This window comes from Arvicanthis niloticus, chromosome 14 (assembly GCF_011762505.2).
Source record: "Arvicanthis niloticus isolate mArvNil1 chromosome 14, mArvNil1.pat.X, whole genome shotgun sequence".
Lineage (NCBI taxonomy): Eukaryota > Metazoa > Chordata > Mammalia > Rodentia > Muridae > Arvicanthis > Arvicanthis niloticus.
In genome coordinates, this window is record NC_047671.1 from 52,103,244 (window position 1) to 52,120,647 (window position 17,404).

Below are 17,404 nucleotides of genomic sequence, written 5' to 3' on the forward strand. Positions count from 1 at the left end.
TTAAATCTGGGTGGAGGTATCCATGACCTTGAAATTCTAACATTTTGCATGCCTGTAAAACCAGCATCACATCGATGATGTTAAAAGTCTGCCATCAGTTCGACAAGTGGCCAGGCCCCCTTTGATGGCAGCTACAGTGACTTCTGAGGCCCACGATGGTTGAATGTGGGAAAACACTTCTCTTCATGGGCTTGTGTGAGCGTGTACCCTGAAGCTTTCCTCTTTTTTTTTTTTTTTTTTTTTTTTTTTTTTTTTTTTTTGTATTTTGTCTTTTAAATGAAAATATTTATTTTGGTCAGCATATCTTTTTAAAAGTATCTATAAACATATCTATAAAAGTTTTTAAATACAAATTTAAATGAATAAATATGCCTATTTTAGATATTTACATTGCAAAGTACATCTTAGTTATATCCTATATCCTAAGCTATAATAGTATGCTGGATAAATTATAAACAAAATGGAGTTTTCCTCTTAAAGTAGTCTTCCTCTCTCCCTCCCTCCCTCCCTCCCTGTGTGTGTTATGTGTGGTGTGTAGTGTCTGTGTGTGTGCACATGTGTGTGGGTGAGAATAGAGACCAGAGGTAGACTTGAGACACCTTCCACTATCACTCTTCACTTTATCTTTTGAGTCAGAGTCTCTCACTGAACCTGGTCCTCATTGATTGGTTTGTTGATAACCACCAAACCCAGGGATCTGCAGTCTCTGTCTTCTAGCTCTAGGGTTACAGGTTTTCCAGCCTTTTACTATACATCCTAGAGCTCTAAACTCAAGTCTCCATGTGCGTGTGACATACTTGACCAACTGAGCTCTCCCATGCCCCGTCAAGCTCTGCCTATAGCAGTTAGAGCATCTCTAATCTAAGTCCTCAACCTTTTTCTAATTCATCTTGCAAGCCGGTTTCAGACTTTTGTACCACTGCATCTGTAACCATAGCAATGGCTTGTATCTCTTGTTCCAGTTTTCAGTCTTAGTCATTCATTGCTGTGACCAAATACCCAAGAGAAACAACTTATTAAAAACAGAGAATATATTTTGGCTTATTGCTTTAGAAACTTCAGTCATGTCAGGGACGTCATGATGGAGCAGAATGTCACCTTATAACTCCAAGGAAGTAGGTGTGTGTCAGAGAATGAATATGAATGAGAATGAGACTGTGGTAGCTGGCTTTCTCCTTTTATACCACCAAAGCTTATGGTACTAACAATATTCAGGGTAAGTCTCCCATCAGTTAATCTCCTCTATAAACTCGTTTATAGACACAGCCCTCTTACTATTATCCTAAGCACTCTTCCTCCACCCAGTCAAGTTGATAATCAAAATCATCTATCACACAGCATAGTGGCATGTACTTTTAATCCTTGTACCCAGGAGGCAGGGGTGGGTGGGTCTCTCTGAGTTTAGGCCATCTAAGTCTACATAGAGAGTTCCAGGTCAGTCAGGGCTACATTTGGAGACCTAGTCTGAACCAACCAACCAACCAACCAACCAACCATACAAACAAAGAAAGGAATAAAAAACATCTATTACATGCCAAAGGGCTGAGTTGGTTGGGCCCCATTATTTTACCCATCCCCAATGGTGTTTCTGCTGAAATTCACTAGTATCTTCTTTGTTGAACCTTTAGGCCCATTACTGGAGTATTGACTTGACTTTGTATGAAGGACTTGTAGCACATTACATGACTTTCCTGTTTGGACTCAGTCAACTTTCTTGGGGCAGAAGGGAGAGAGTATCGGTATAACTAACTGGACTTTGGTTGTTCTTGAGGGACTGTCAGTACCATCCTGTTCTGTCTGGCTCAGACAGAGAGAAAGAAGTAGCAGGTGAAGTTAGACAGATCTAGATAGAGACCCCATTCTACTAGCCTATTCTAGGCAGTCACCACTGTGGGTTGCAAGATGCAAAATGACTGCTAATTTGTTGTTGGATTTCTTTATTTCATAATCAATTTTATAACCAAAGAATTCTCACCTGTAAAATGAAAGTATGTGTTCCATAAAATTTCTGTGAAAAATAGCTTAGATATCAGCTCTAGTTCTTAGCACCAAGAAGTACTGGGTAACTACTGTTTTTGTTTGTTTGGTTTTTGTTTTTGTTTTTGTTTTTTGAGACAGGGTTTCTCTGTGTAGCCCTGGCTGTCCTGGACTCTGTAGACCAGGCTGGCCTCGGACTCAGAAATCCGCCTGCTTCTGCCTCCCAAGTGCTGGGACTAAAGGCGTGCGCCACCACCGCCCAGCTGTACTGATTTATTTTTTATTGAGCTCTTCCTTTTTACTTCCTAAAAGGTCAGAGGCCTTCTCACTTGCTCTGTACATGCTGGGTTTAAGTGTTAGGCTTGGGCTGACACTTTTCTTAGCATGTATGACCCCTGTCCCATCTAGAGTTGTCTTTTAAGATCCTTGTAGCCACTCCCAGGTCTGTGGAAGTTCCGTTTTATAGCAGCGCACACACCGTGTTGTGGGAAGAGTAAGACATGGGCAGGTTACTGAGCATGCTGTCACCTCCCTTCCCCCTTTGTTTCTTCTGATTTGTGTGGTTGTCTGATTTGTGTTGTGTTTTGTCAGCATGTATGTATGTATACCATGTACTTGTCTGGTACCCATGAATACCGGAAGGTGGTGTTGGATCTCTTGGAACTGGAGTTACAGGTGGTTGTGAGCTGCTATGTGGGTGCTAGGATTGAACTAAGGTCTCTACAAAAGCAGCCAGCGCTCTTAGTTGCCTGAACCCTCTCTCCAGCCACCCCACCCACCATCTTAACTACAGAAAGTAACACTGGCCCTGTCCAGAATTTCTGTTCAGTCCAGATCTGCTTTATTGAAAGAATGGAATCAAACATCCCTTTACTCTCACTGTTCCTGAGTTACCCTATACTGGCATCTTTCTATTAACAAATTCCTGAGATAATTACTGTTTGCAGGTTTGCTTGGGGGTCCCAATTTCAGAGGTTCTAGTCTGTGTGATGTTTGACTCAATTGTCTGGAGTGTGCACTGTCTGGGTGAAATAATGAAACCCCCCCCCCCCATTTCATGACTGAGAAATAAGAGAGTAAGTTGGGACTGGTATTCCACAGACATTTCAGGGAAATACTTCTAGGTCACTCTCTTGTCTTGATAGGACATTGGTTTTTGTTGTTTGTTTGTTTAGTGTATGCACATGCTTATTTCTGTCATGGTACACACAGGTGTACCTGGAGTCCAGAGGCCCACCTTGTGTGGTGTTCCCTAAATGTTGTCCTTCTCTTTCCTCCTAACCCTCTTCTTTTGAGTTGTCTCAAAAAGTTAGACTGCAACTTTCCAATTAGTCTAGGCTAGGCCTATGAGCCACCAGTCTCCAGGGACTTCCTGTCTCTCTGCCTTCCTGTTGCTAGGATTACAAGCATGAGTGTCAGTGTCCAGTTTTTGTATATGGATTTTGGGTTATTGAACTCAGATCCTCATGCTTGAGTAGAGGTATTTTCCCAGCTCCCCTGTTTTTGAGATACTGTCTCACTCTTTAGTCCATGCTTGCCTGGAATTGACTGTATTTATCAGGCTGACCTTAGACTCATGGCCTCCTGCCTCATCCTCCAGAGTATTTTGATTATAGGTGTGAGCCACTACATCTGACTTCCTTTGTCCTTAAGGTTCCTCTACCTCCCAGTGTCATTACTTTGAGTCTAAGTGTTCAATCATCAGCCTTTTTAGGAATATTGAAGATCTATAGCATCCATTCTTCCCAGCATCCTGTCTCAATCCATTTCACTTTATTTGGTTATATGTCTAGTGTCCCAATCTAGTGAATCATTATTAGCCCTGTGTTGTAAAATCAGTGGTTAGTACTGACTGTACTTCTCTGTGAGGCTGCCTTCTAATGAAAAGGCCTTTAAGTCTCTTTTAATGATCAGAACATACATAGAGGACTTCTTACATATGTACTAAGGTAGTTTAAACTATAAATGGGACAAAATATCTGATTTATTATGAAGGAAGAAAGGATTTATTTTGGCTCATGAGGTTAGAGGATTTAGTCGATAATCCTTGACTCTGTTGATTCTGGGAAAGACAGAATATCTGGACAGAGGAACATGTAGCAGAAGCTACTTTTATGTTCTGGCAGACAGGAAGAAGAGAGATGGAAAAGGGATCAGGGACATGATATTACAGCCCCCAAGAACATACCTTTCCTGACCTACTTCTTTCAACTTGAGCCCCACTTGCTACAATTTCCAGAACCTCCCTAAATAGCTAGGGACCAAGTTTTCTACACATGAGAGGGACACTTCATATCCAAACTGTAAGAATGGAATTGGAAAAAAAATGTAACTTGCATTTTGGATATATTGCGTACCCTCATAACTAAGGGAAAAGGGGAAATAAGATGATAAATTATATAATTATCATCCAATAAGCAGTCAATAGATATATTGATTGATGAGAAAGAAGCTTTTTTTATGGTTCTAGTAATAACTGATCTAAAAGCATTTTTATAACAGACATGAATCTTGGACAATGCCTTTAACATCAGAAAAATGCTTCAGAAAATGCAGGGATTTATTTTATTTTACTTTTATAATCTGATGCATTTATAGACCCCTAATAAAATCTCAGGGCATACAAGAAAGGATTTTAAAGATTTGTTTCTTAGGGTCACAAATCTACTGAGCATTTCTCTTTTTAAAATTGGAAGTATAGTATCAAATTGCCTTAGCTGATAGTATAATATAGAATTGTTTTAGCTGATAGTATAATGTAGAATTGTCTTAGCTGATAGTATAGTACAGAATTGCCTTAGCAGATAGTATAATGTAGAATTGTCTTAGCTGATAGTATAATATAGAATTGCCTTAGCAGATAGTATAATATAGAATTGCCTTAGCTGATAGTATAATATAGAATTGCCTTAGCAGATAGTATAATATAGAATTGCCTTAGCTGATAGTATAATATAGAATTGCCTTAGCTGATAGTATAATATAGAATTGCCTTAGCTGATAGTATAATATAGAATTGCCTTAGCTGATAGTATAATACAGAGTTGCCTTAGCAGAATGGATGTAGGGACCTGTCCTTTTGACTATAGTCACTTTGTCAGGTTGGTTTTATTTTGTTTTGTTTTGTTTTGTTTTTTGAGGTGGGAACAGAGACTGAATAGTAGATTAAGAACAAAAACATGCCAGGCGCCTGCCTTTAATCTCAGTACTAGGGAGGCAGAGGCAGGCAGATCTCTCTAAATTCATGGCCAGCCTGGTCTATGAAGTGAGTTCTAAGACAGCCAAGGCTACAGATAAAACTTGTCTTGAAAAACCAAGAAAAATTTCAAGACAACCTTATCCCCACTCCATAGCTCCTTACATGCAATGGTCAATTTGTCTTCATAATGTAGGGATTATGGCAGTGTGAAGAGGAACTCATGTGGATTTTTAAATAAATTCTGAGGAAGAAATTAAGAACCAGAGGATGAAGGGGAGTGCTGTGAAATGCTGTCTTCTGAATGTGCCATGGTCACTGCACTCAAGAGCTCATAGCAGCCATGGTCACCTGCACAAGATCAAGCTAGTCGCATTCCAGCAAGGATAGGGGAGGAGGTCCTGAGTCCCACCTCTAGCTGAAGCACTATTGGTAACTGATGGCCTCTGGGGAAGAGTCATTTTTCTTCTGGTGGTGTGGCCTTTGGTGGCCGCACCCTTTGTCCATGGATGGCCTCACACCCATGTGCATGTGAGTGGCACTAACTGGACTCAGGAAGTTATGTTTTTTAAAAATGACTTGAAGCTAAGAGGTGAAGAAATGGGAGTGAGTTAGGGAGTAAAGGAGAATTAGGTGATGGATACAATCAAGACACATTGTATACATGCGTATACATATCAGAATAAAGTCTTTAAAAATCTAAGTGTGGTAGTGTGTATCTGTAACTAGAGCCAGCCCTTGGGAGGTTGATACAAGAGGATCACTACTAGTTCAAGCCAGCCTGGGCTACAGAACAAATCTTATTTTGTATAAACACAAAATAAAAATGTAATAATTGGGACTAGGGAGACAGCTCAGCAGTTACAAATTGCTTTTACAGAGGCCTCAGGTTTGTGTTCTACCACCCACATCAGGAGGCTCATTACTGTCTGTAACTCCAGTTCCAGCAGATCTGACACCCTCTTCTGGCCTTCATGGTCATCCACACAGAAGTGGTATATACAGACTTATGCAGGCACACACATTAAAAAAAAAATCTAAGGACTTGCTTAACTGTTTTCATTGGCTTGTCTAATGTGTAGTATAGTATCCAGTAAGTTTTATGTTTATACATAGTTTCATTTGGAGCAAAAATAAATCATTCACAGCCTCTTGCCAAGTACAACAGTATGGCATCTTTTCTCTCCTCTCACCTAATAGCTTTACCTTTAAACATATTCATTCAGCCTTCAGATTCACATGCCATTTTGTTTGAGATGGTAACTCTGTATAAATACAGAGTTTAGAGATGTGCTATGATATGTTGTTCGTGGCTATATGAGAAAAAGTAGAAACTGTAAGTGTTCCCATGCCTTTCCTTTTCATTGCTTGAGATTATGAAATAGGAGGTGAGGATGATCAGCAGTTAGGGCCAGAGGGGTGGATCAGGGGTTGAGACTACTTTCAGAAGACGTGGGTTCAGGTCCCAACACCCACATCAGGCAGAGGCAGCTCGTCACCCTCTCCTGACATCCAAGGACACTGCATGCACTCAGGTACACACTTACAAAAGAAACTATTTATTTATTTATTTATTTATTGTTTTTGGAAACAGGGTTTCTCTGTGTAGCCCTGGCTGTCCTGGAACTCACTCTGTAGACCAGGCTGGCCTCGAACTCAGAAATCCACCTGCCTCTGCCTCCAAAATAAACCTTTTAAAAAAATAACATTTATTGGAAAATATTGTCATAGCCAGTACTTGTTCCATAATGAATATGACTCCACACATTAGAAATGAGAAAATCACTAGTCTTCATATGAAAAGAGTGATTATAAAGTGGTTTTCTTTGTTGGAATCTTTTGGTTTTAGGTAGTCTCATAAGAAACTATTCATTCGAATATAATTTTTGTGGTGTTCTTTTGGCTATTACTGGGCTTGAAGGAGTCCAGGTCAGCCCCTGAGTCCCTCGTTATAGAGTTCTGTGCCTCCATCTCTGAAGGGGTTTCTGAATTATTTGGGAGGGCAGGGCATTCTGTACTTGGTTTTTATCCATTGTTTTTGTTTGCATTCAATTACACTCAGCCTTCCTTCCCATTATGGAGATGGCTGCTGGCATTTTGTTTCAGGGAGTACATGTCTGTTGTTGTAACAATTGGCTGGGGGGTGGCATTATTACCCGTAATTGTCCTCAGAAGAGATGTGAGTCTACCGGATCACTGGTCTCCCTCCCAGCTACTGCTCTTACTTACACGCTGGCTCAGAAGCTCTTGAGTTGGAACTCACAGGAGGAGGCCCTTGCTCAGTGCTGTAAACCGGTCTCTTAGAGATCTACTGCAAGGTCCCAGGATTCTGGCTTGTGCTTTGCCTCCCAAGAGATCTTTTTCTTAAAGCCTCTTTTTATCCCATGTTCCACTGGGTCCTTAGTGTTTCAGTTCCGCAGCTTATATGAAATGAAGATTTGTTACACTTTTATATAGTAGTCACTGTCATGTATGATTATTTTGATTGAAATTAATTGCCACAAAAAAATTTACAATGTAATCTTTTAAATTTGCTAGTCACATTTCGAATGCTCAATAGCCACATGAGACCGAGGACTACTGTGCTAGGCAGTGTGGCTGTAGGAAGTGCTGTTGAACAGTACTGGCTTAGAAACTGGATGCCTGAAGCTGATGCCTCTCTGATGATTGGTGTGAAATACAGCCTCTTCTCTCTGCACAGAATCTCTTTAAAGTTTCTTGATAATAATCACCATTTTGCTGCTGGATTTAAAGTCACCAAATGTCCTGTAATCTCTGCTATTCAGGAGACTGAGGCAGGAGGATTGCTTGAGCGACAGCCTACCAACAAAGTGAGAGCTCACCCTGAAACAATTTTTAAAAAAGAGCTGGGAGTGTCGGTTCATGCCTGAGTCCCATCACTCAACAGGCTGAGGCAGGAGGATTGCCGTGAGTTTTCCTGTGCTGCAGAGTGAATGTGGCACTATATAAAAAAAAACAGACAAAAACAAATAAATAATGATGTAAGTGGAAAGCACTGAATGCTTCTAACTAAAGCAATTGGCCTATGCCAGGTTTGCTGCCTAGATCCCGTGTGTGCAGTGTGGTGATAGTGTCATGCAGGCTGTAAAGTGCTCAGCAGGTGAGCCACAGCTAGTCCCAAGGCTGCCTGTCAGCGGTATTACTGCTACCCTAACTTGCTCTAACAGAGAGGTGTGGGGAAAACTAGTCTGGTGAAAATCTAGAAGCTCATTTGGGAAGTTGCATGGCTTTCAGGCCATATCTTATTAAAACCAAGTTCACTGGCATTCTAAATGTCAAAGAAATATTGGGAAGCTTTTTTTGTCAGTTATAACTTGGTCTCTTATAAACTTTCATAACTTTTCCCAGGCATGGTGAATTAGCTGAGTATTAGAGACACAAGAATACACAGTAACCCATAGTAATGTAACAACCCTAGTGTACCCAGAAATGCAAGTGTGGGGTGATGTGGAAAAGCACATTCGCATTGTTCAAGTGACACTGGGTCATGTACTGAATATCCCCATCTCCCAGGTGCCCCTTGCTCTGTGTTTAGTTTGTGTAGAGTGAATCAGAAAGAAGGAAGCCATTCATAATCACCACTCCTAACTCTCTGCCTTCACCTCCCCTGAAGGTGGACCACACGGTTTTCCATACCATTACCTGAAGAATCGACTGGGATGATTCTAATGGGGTGTGATTAGTAGGACCTGAGGGGCACTAGGCTCATCAAGCGACTGTTCTCTCAGATTCCAGTGTATCTGTCCATGGCTGGCTGGTTACCTCTGAACAGGGCAGTGCCCACTATTCTGCCTTTGCAGGTCAGGTGCGGTTCATTCATTCTTTGGGAAATTCCTCTCTCTGTGGTAAGATGTCAGCTTCCGAGCTCTCGTGGCATGATGGTCACTGCTAGGGACAGCCAAGGATTAAGTAGTAAATTCTTAGAGAGAATGCTTGCTAGATAGGAATCAAGACCTACACAAGAACAGTTTAGGAGGATGAAATTTTGTTAGAGACAGGAACACAGAAAGTATCTAAAAATAAAAAGTGTTGAGTAGTCTTAGGGACTGGATAATAGAAAATTTGGAAGAAAGGGATTGAAATATGTGACAATTATATGTTTTAATCATTTTCAAGCTATTTAGAACTAATGAAGGACTTTTGTACACAAAGATATTGTGTATTAAGCAACAATAAAATTTCAGAAAAATGTAGGAAACACCTTAGACTATGCAGAAAGAGATGAAGAACTAGAATTAGCCTGGAGGGAAGAATAGCTTTCTTCCTTCTTTCTGGTGGCTCTTTCATTGCTCATATTGGGTCACAACAGTCTTTGAGTAACTATGACTATTATCATATTAATTGAAAGGAAATTGGTTTCTTAGTCCACTGTGCTGGTGGAATAGTGGGTTGGTTATAAATCTGGCTCTTTGACATCATGTTTCCAGTTTTTTACTGTCCACCCACCTGCCACAAACCCTAAAAACAATCCTTTACTCTTGTAAATGGAGGTGCTCTGAGGTAGTGTGGCACAGGGATTGAAGAGATTGATTGTGGGATGGGACAATGTATAAATGACTATCAGTATCAAGTTTTGCTGTTCCCAGGGTCTATATATTCAGCCATCTTCGTGGCTTTCCATGTAAGGCATTTGACTTTTAGCTTCTGTTGCTGAAGTAATGGTAACACATTCTGTTTCCCATTTGTTTATTTATGGTCTTGTTTTCTACCCTTGCAGAACTTGATATAGGTACAAAGCTTCAGAAATGTATACATACTAGAGTAATAGATAACTCTGATTTTGTTACAAGGCAATAATTTAAGTTGGCAGGTTTAGCTGATAGCATAAAACACAAGAGAGAAATAGGATCTGCTTATAAATGTCAGCAGAGCCCCTGAGAGTGAGCTGCTGTCTTGGCACTGACTCCAGGTCTGCTGTTCTGTCTGATATAAAGTGAAGGAAGCTGATATCTTTGGAAATCTGGCTGGTCGGAATAAAGTAATAGGACTGTAAGTTAGCTGCTCCCTTTATGTCACTTTAAGCAACTTGGAGAAACGAATAACTGGAAATTGGGATTCTTAGAAGGACTTGGGATCTAGATTTTTCTGGTAGGTCATGAGGTTAAGAAAATGGATTCTAGTGAGTTCTATTGGAAATTTTAATTTTCCAGCTCTCCATGTGCCACTGTGTCTGTTCTGGAAAAATAGAGCCTTAGAATGGGAGAGCTTGTGAGGTTCAGATGCCTAGAATCTAGGCCCATGCAAGGTCCTTGTAGCTTCTGTCACTTTGATGGTCATAGTCATAGACAATGATGAACATGGAATTTTTTTAAGTCACTTGCTAAAACTAAAAGCAGTTCAGTATAGTGGGGCATTGACATACAGGATTACCACCTCCCACACAGCCAATAAATATCCCTGCCTCACCTTGACATTCATTCCCCTGTAAACACTCCAGAGTTTATGTGGCATTATCTTACGAGTGCGTTTTATTTTCTGAGACATGCTGTAACTGATGTCTGAAGAGCTGGGGAAGTAGAGGGAACTGCTTAGGGCATTCAGGAGCAGGCTGGTTTTAGGAACTAGTTTCAATATTGTACAGTTAGGACAGACATAAACCCTAAGCACAGAGTGGCTCCATGCATCTCAGTCGGCTGCTGCACACTTGGAAACATTTGGGATTATTGCTTTTCCTCCATTGGGCACTTCGGACTTATAATCCTTTTTTTTTTTTTTTTTTTTTTTTTTTTTTTTTTTTTTTTTTTTTTTTGAGCTATTTTGTGTTGCAGATAAAAAAAAAAAAATAAAGTTCTCAGGACTGGAAATGATTAGGAGGTCATGCTTATATCCATCTTTCCAAAGGCAAAAGTACACAGGACTTTGCTAGATTGGTCAGAACAGTCTACTGTCAGAGGTTTTATGGACAGTTCCCATAGACTCTCATGGATGGTTTTATTGTTGTTATTTACTAGGAATGGGTGCTTAGCATTATATTTAGGCCAGACATGCTTAGCTCTGAAGGCAAGAGAAGATGAAGGAAAGAGGTTTCTCTCTCTCTTTCTTTCTTTCCTTCTTTCTTTCTATATTTTTTTATTTTTCTCAGAGTTCACATTTAATAGATACTTTTTTTAAAAAGAAAGAAAAAAAGGAAAAAAGAAAAAAAAAAGAATTAACAGGCTGGTTTCAGTGACTGATATAAGATGGCCTGCCCAAAACACAGCTCAGACCAATACCAATAGTGGAAGAAAGGCTAACCATGCCTGGACTTGTAGGAAAGGCTTATCTGGAATCACACCATATCATGTGTTTAAGCATGAGTACTGTATAAGAGATCTTCTTCTGGCTGCTCAATGCTGCCTGGCAGAAAAATGGTCCAGTGCTCACTTCTGCTTAGAGAAATACTCTTTGCTCTTATGAACATCAGGCTTGATGGTACCACTGCCAGGTTTCCAGCCAGCTGGGTACACTTCACCATGTTTCTCAGTGAACTCAAAGGCCTGGACTAGTCTCAGAATCTCATCCACAGAGCAGCCAACAGGAAGATTGCTTATTGTTATCTGGCGAAGGATACCTTTATCATCAATAATAAAGAGGCTCCTGAAAGAGATACCTCCATCAGCCTTTAAGACTCCATAATCCTGAGCTATGGTGCACTTGGGATCGGATATTAAGGGAATGTTCACGAGTCCCAATCCTCCTTGTTTCTTGGGTGTGTTAATCCATGACACACCCAAGTTGACAGTTGAGTTTCTTAAATTCTTCTGCTCTATCACTGAAAGCAATGATCTCCGTGGGACACACACAAGTAAAGTCAAGAGGGTAAAAGAAGAACACAACATATTTTCCTCTGTATTCACTTAGGCTGATAGCTTTGAATTGTCCATCTGGCATAACAGCTGTAGCTTTGAAGTTGGGAGCAGGATATCCAATTTTTGCATTTCCTGAAGGCATCTTGCTATCAGGAGGGTGGAGCTACAGGTCTCACGAACAGAAACAACCATGAGAATGCAGGAAGAGGTCTCCCCAAGAGGTCTTTATTTTTAAAATGCCTATCTGGGCAACTTAGACTCTGTCTCAAGAACCAGAAACCCTGTCTGGAGACAGGTTAAGAGCAATGCACAAAAATTATGTGCATTGGTGTTTTGCCTGCACATATACCTGTGTGAGGGTGTTGGATCCTCTAGAACTAGAGTTACAGACAGTTTTAAGCTGCCATGTGGGTATTGAACCCAGGTCCTCTGGAAGAACCAGTGTTCCCAACCACAGAGCCATCTCTCCAGCCCCTGTAACAGTTTCTTTTAAGAAGCCCAAGTTAATCCTTCCTAGTAAGAGAGATTAAATAATTGGTTGGTTGGTTCGTTACCGCTACTTCCCTTATTTTTTTTTCTTTTTAAAATATGGCACATTTTATACTTTTATATTTTTGAAATAATTCATTTATATGTTTTGTTCTTATGGATATAAATTTAACATAAAATTCTTTCAAAATTAAAGAAAAAGTTTCTAATAATTATAGTAATAGATGGTTACTATAAAAAGTTATGACAATAGAAACATATAATTTTGGAAGCAGAAGTTCTTATAAGTCCAGTTTTTTCATCAGAGACATGTTTGTACATATCCTGTTAAAACACTATTTTATTTAAGTTTGTGTTTATTACTGGGAATTGAGCCTATGTCCTCATAAATGTTGTGCTATTCTACTATTGAGTTATAATAAGCCCAGTTAATTATTATAAAACTATTAAAAATATAAAAAAATTAAAAGCAGTTTAATGAGTTATAAACTTTCCTTTTATAAATTCTTATTGTAAAACTTGTTTTTATACAGTATGTCTTAATCATACTTTTTGCCCACTACTCTTTACTGAGCATGCACCACTACTGTTCAGCTACTTGTTGCTCCTGTGTAGCACTGGGTGGGGTTCAACTTCCAGCATCTACATTGCTACTCACAAACATCTGTAACTTGGTTCTGGAGGATCCAACAGGCACACACGTGGTATGCACACAGGCATGTGTGCAAAACATTCGTACACATAAAGTAAAATTATCTAAAACAAAACAAAATACCCCCAAACAGATGTAATGATATGTGCCTTTCATACCAGCACTGTGGTTATGTAGGCAGGCATATATCAGTTCAAGGACAGTCTAATCTATATAATGGGTTTCAGGTCAACTGGGCTAGAAAGTGAAACCCTGTCTCCAAAAGAAAAACTAAAACCAACCAAGCAATCTTGCAACCTCTTGACCCTTCGCTTCTGCCTGAGTTCACATCACTACCAGCTTGGGGACAAATCCACTTCACACTGGATTCCCTGCTAAAGATTTAAGGGACAAACTGGCTATCTCCTCACAGATCCTCCCCATCTTCCCTCCCTACCCGGTTTCATGTTTTTCCTTCCCTCTCTCAAAAATAAAAGAAATTTTAAATATCTTCCCAAACAAAAAACAAAACAGATAAATTTAAAAGAAGAAGAAGAGGAGGAGGAAGAAGAGAAGGAAGAGGAAGAAGAAGAAGAAAAACCACTAAGATAAAGAATACCAAAACAAACCAAAACCATGAAGTCTGTTTGTATTGGCCGATAGTCCTGGACACGGGGTCTTCCCTGGAGTGGTTGATATACCCAGTGACACTCCATCAGAGAAAACTGATTCTCCCTTTTTTAGAAGGAATCAATTGCAAATAGCTTCTTGGTTTGGAGTAGGACCTTGTGTTTTCTTGTATCCCTGTGCTGGATTTTTGTCTGGTTTGAACTTATGCATGTCTCGTGTGCACTGTCAGAGTCTCTGTGAGTTCCTATGTGTGTCACCTCTGTTGTGTCTGGAATATGCTGTATCCTCAAAGTCACCTCTGGATCTTACAATCTTTCTGCCTCCTCTCCTTCATAGAACTCTGAGCCTTGAGGAGAGGGGTTGATGAAGATATCTCGTTCAGCCTGAGTGTTTGCATTGCCCGTTTGTGAGTCCCTGTTAATTACCACCTATTTGCAAGAAAAAACTTCTGTGATGAGGGTTGAGCAATATACTGATATGGGTATAGTCCTTTTGGGGGGCGGGATTTTTTTTTTTTTTTTTTTTTTGAGATAGGGGTTCTTTGTGTAGTTCTGTTGACCAGACTGGCCTTGAGCTCATAGCGATCCACCTGCTTCTGCCTCCTACTAGGATTAAAGGCATGTACTGCCGCTGCCTGGCAAGAGTCATTTTATTGCTATATTCCTTTAGCCGAAAAACAGTAGTAGATTTTCCCCTAGTCCATGACTTACCTAGTCTTGGCTATTTCTGCAGTGTCATTTATGAGGTCCATCTCATGAAGTGGGCCTTAAATCTAATTTTTTTTTTTTTTAAAAAAGTGGTTGTTTAACCAAAAAACAAAACAAAACAAAAAACCAAAAGCTGGGTGGTGGTGGCACATGCCTTTAATCCCAGCACTTGGGAGGCAGAGGCAGGTGGATTTCTGAGTTCGAGGCCAGCCTGATCTACAGAGTGAGTTCCAGGACAGCCAGGGCTACATAGAGAAACCCTGTCTCGAAAAAAACCAAAAACCAAACCAAAACAAAAAGTGGTTGTTTACTCCCATAATGTTTGTGCCGCTACTGCCACAGTGTATATACTGCAGGTCGCTACTGAAGGTGGCAGTGTTTGTGGCTGGGATAGTGACGGTTACTTTTTGCCTCCAGTACCATACAAAGTACATTCTGGCACCATGAATATTAGTCAGTAGCAGTGAAGCTGCTAGTTGGGCAAAAACTCAGTTTCTCCATATTGATGACTTCAGTAAATTGTGTTTTCAGCAGTATGGGCTTACCCATCATGTTATGAAGAGTAACCAGAAACCTTGGCTCTAGCCTATGATATTTGCAGGGGAATTCATGGGACCCCTTTGATTGATGACTCAGTAAGATGTAACACATTCCTGGCACTGGAGTTTGGTAGCATAAAATGTGTAATAAGGGGCATTGTCTTCCCCATTATATGGTGATGCCATTTAAATTCCTTTCATAAGTGTATATGTTTTAGGAAGCTTCCACAGCAGTGTGTTTCTATATGACTTTTCAAAGGGCCTTTAGTGTTAGATGTCCCTTGCCATATTTCCTCCTTTGTTCTGAGAAAAAGTTTTAAAATCTTTCCTAAGGAAGGAAATAGAACTTCGGGAGCTGAGGCTATAGCTCAGTAACTTATCATATTCTTGGCATATGTGAACCCATGAGTTACATCAGTGAATGAAGGAAAGAGAGGAAAAAGGAATCGAGGAAGGGAAAGAACATTGCTAAGGGCTCCTGAATCCCCTCCATGGCCATATGGACTATACCTCTCTTACTCCATGTGTAGACACTGTCCTGTTTTTATTATTAGTTTTTTTTCTTTTAACAGTAACTGTTTCTTTGCATTTTCACATAATTTACCACCCACATGTGTGCTCTAGACTGTAATTTAGTGTTGCTATCTAAAAAGTTGTAATAGATGTTAAGTCTCTGATTCTTCATACCAACTCTGTAACCCTTCCGGTCACTTCCCAGGCTAACTGTTGCTTCATATTCATGGTGCACATCAATATGGTTTTTGGATCTCAGCAATCCTTGTAAATTGTTATCTTTATCTGAGGTTCCATCTGCTTCAAACTTTGTCTCTTTGATAAGAATATGTGTAGCTTTAGGCCCTTGCCAAAGTATCACAAGAATGGTCTCTATGCTACCTCCCCTCTGAAACCTCTTGACTTGGCCCCCACATTTCAAATCACCCACAGTACTATCTTCCATGCTCTTACTACAATTGCCCTAGGATTAATCACTGCTTAATACTTTGAACTGCTTTTGTAGTCCAAAGTCCCAAAGTCTTCCACATTCCTCCAACAAAGAGCATGGTCAGGGCTGTCACAGTAATATCTCAGTTCCCAGTATCAACTTCTGTCTTAGTCACAGTTTTATTTCTGAGAAGAGACACCATGACCAAACCAACTCTTATGAAAGAAAGCATTTAACTGGGAGCTTAATTACAGTTTCAGAGGTTTAGTTTATCATCATCACGGAAGGGATCATCACAGCCTGCAGGCAGACACTCGAGTAGTTAGTACCTGAGAGTTCCAGCCTGATCTTTTAGAGGGGGCGGGGGAGAGGAGAGAGAGAGAGAGAGAGAGAAAGAGAGAACCTGAGTCAGGTATGGTCGTTTGAAACCTCAAGTCCACCTTCAGTCCTCCAACAAGATCATGCTTCCTAGTCCTTCTAATCCTTTCATATAGTATCACTCCCTTGTGACTAAGCTGACTAAGCATTCAAATCTATGAACCTATGAGGGCCATTCTTACTCAAACCATTAAATATTATTTACCAAGTTTTAAGGTAATGAGTCATGGTCCCTGGTCATCCTCTGAAGAGAATAGAGTCCATTAAGCTTTTTCCTCTTGTGAACCCAAAGATTTAAGCATATCGTTTTATTTCATCACAGTTACTTTAAAATTATTTATTCATTTGTTAAGTTACATGCACATGCATTATGGAGATTGCACCCAAGGTCTTATACATGCTAAGTTAAGTACCCTACCACTGAAGTTCAGATTGCCCCATCTTTTATTCGGTAAAGGTTTTCAGGTAGGCTCTGTTGATGTCACCTTCCTGCTCTGGTCACTTACTTGCTATCAAGTGTGGGTTGATATTCTAGGCTCACCTTGTCTATTTCCTGCCTTTTGTCTATTAAGCCTTGATATCCTAATAGGAAATGATACTTTAAGAGTAAATTTTGCTGTTAGGATAGCTTTTTATAACCATGTTGGCCATAATTTCTAAGCCTTTTCTTTGCCACATGCTAGTAAAATCATACAACATATTTGGTTCATTTAAATGGACTTCCTACTTACATTCAGAATTGTAGGGCTTTCATTTAATCTCTTTGATGTTAATTTCTTTTCTGACACATTAAGTCTTGATTATGAACATAGGAATTATACAATTAGGATATTTAATAATTACTCATCTGCTCTCTTTTATTCTATGTAAGAGTTTCAGAATGGCAATACTACCTCCTCTGATAGCATTATTGAAAACAGTTTGAAATCTTTGTGTGTGTGTGTGCATTTGCATTGTTCTTAAGCAGCTGTACTGAACTGAAATTGTCAGTGCATGTTTATGTGCTTGTTTTTAACCCTCATTTAATCTCATTCCTACAAATAAGTATAAGTAATGCTCACAGTCCTAGTCTGGCTGACAGCACTATGTTCCCTGATAAATTCCT

At 39.9% G+C, this 17,404-nt stretch overlaps 1 protein-coding gene and 1 pseudogene across 2 annotated transcripts in view; one reads left to right on the plus strand and one right to left on the minus strand.

The window, feature by feature from the left end:
- Sil1 (SIL1 nucleotide exchange factor) overlaps positions 1 to 17,404 on the plus strand; it is a 232,047-nt gene that overhangs the window by 122,470 nt on the left and 92,173 nt on the right. The gene's annotated exons all lie outside the window — the stretch shown is intronic.
- Positions 11,514 to 12,124, minus strand: LOC117720156 (peroxiredoxin-1 pseudogene; annotated as a pseudogene).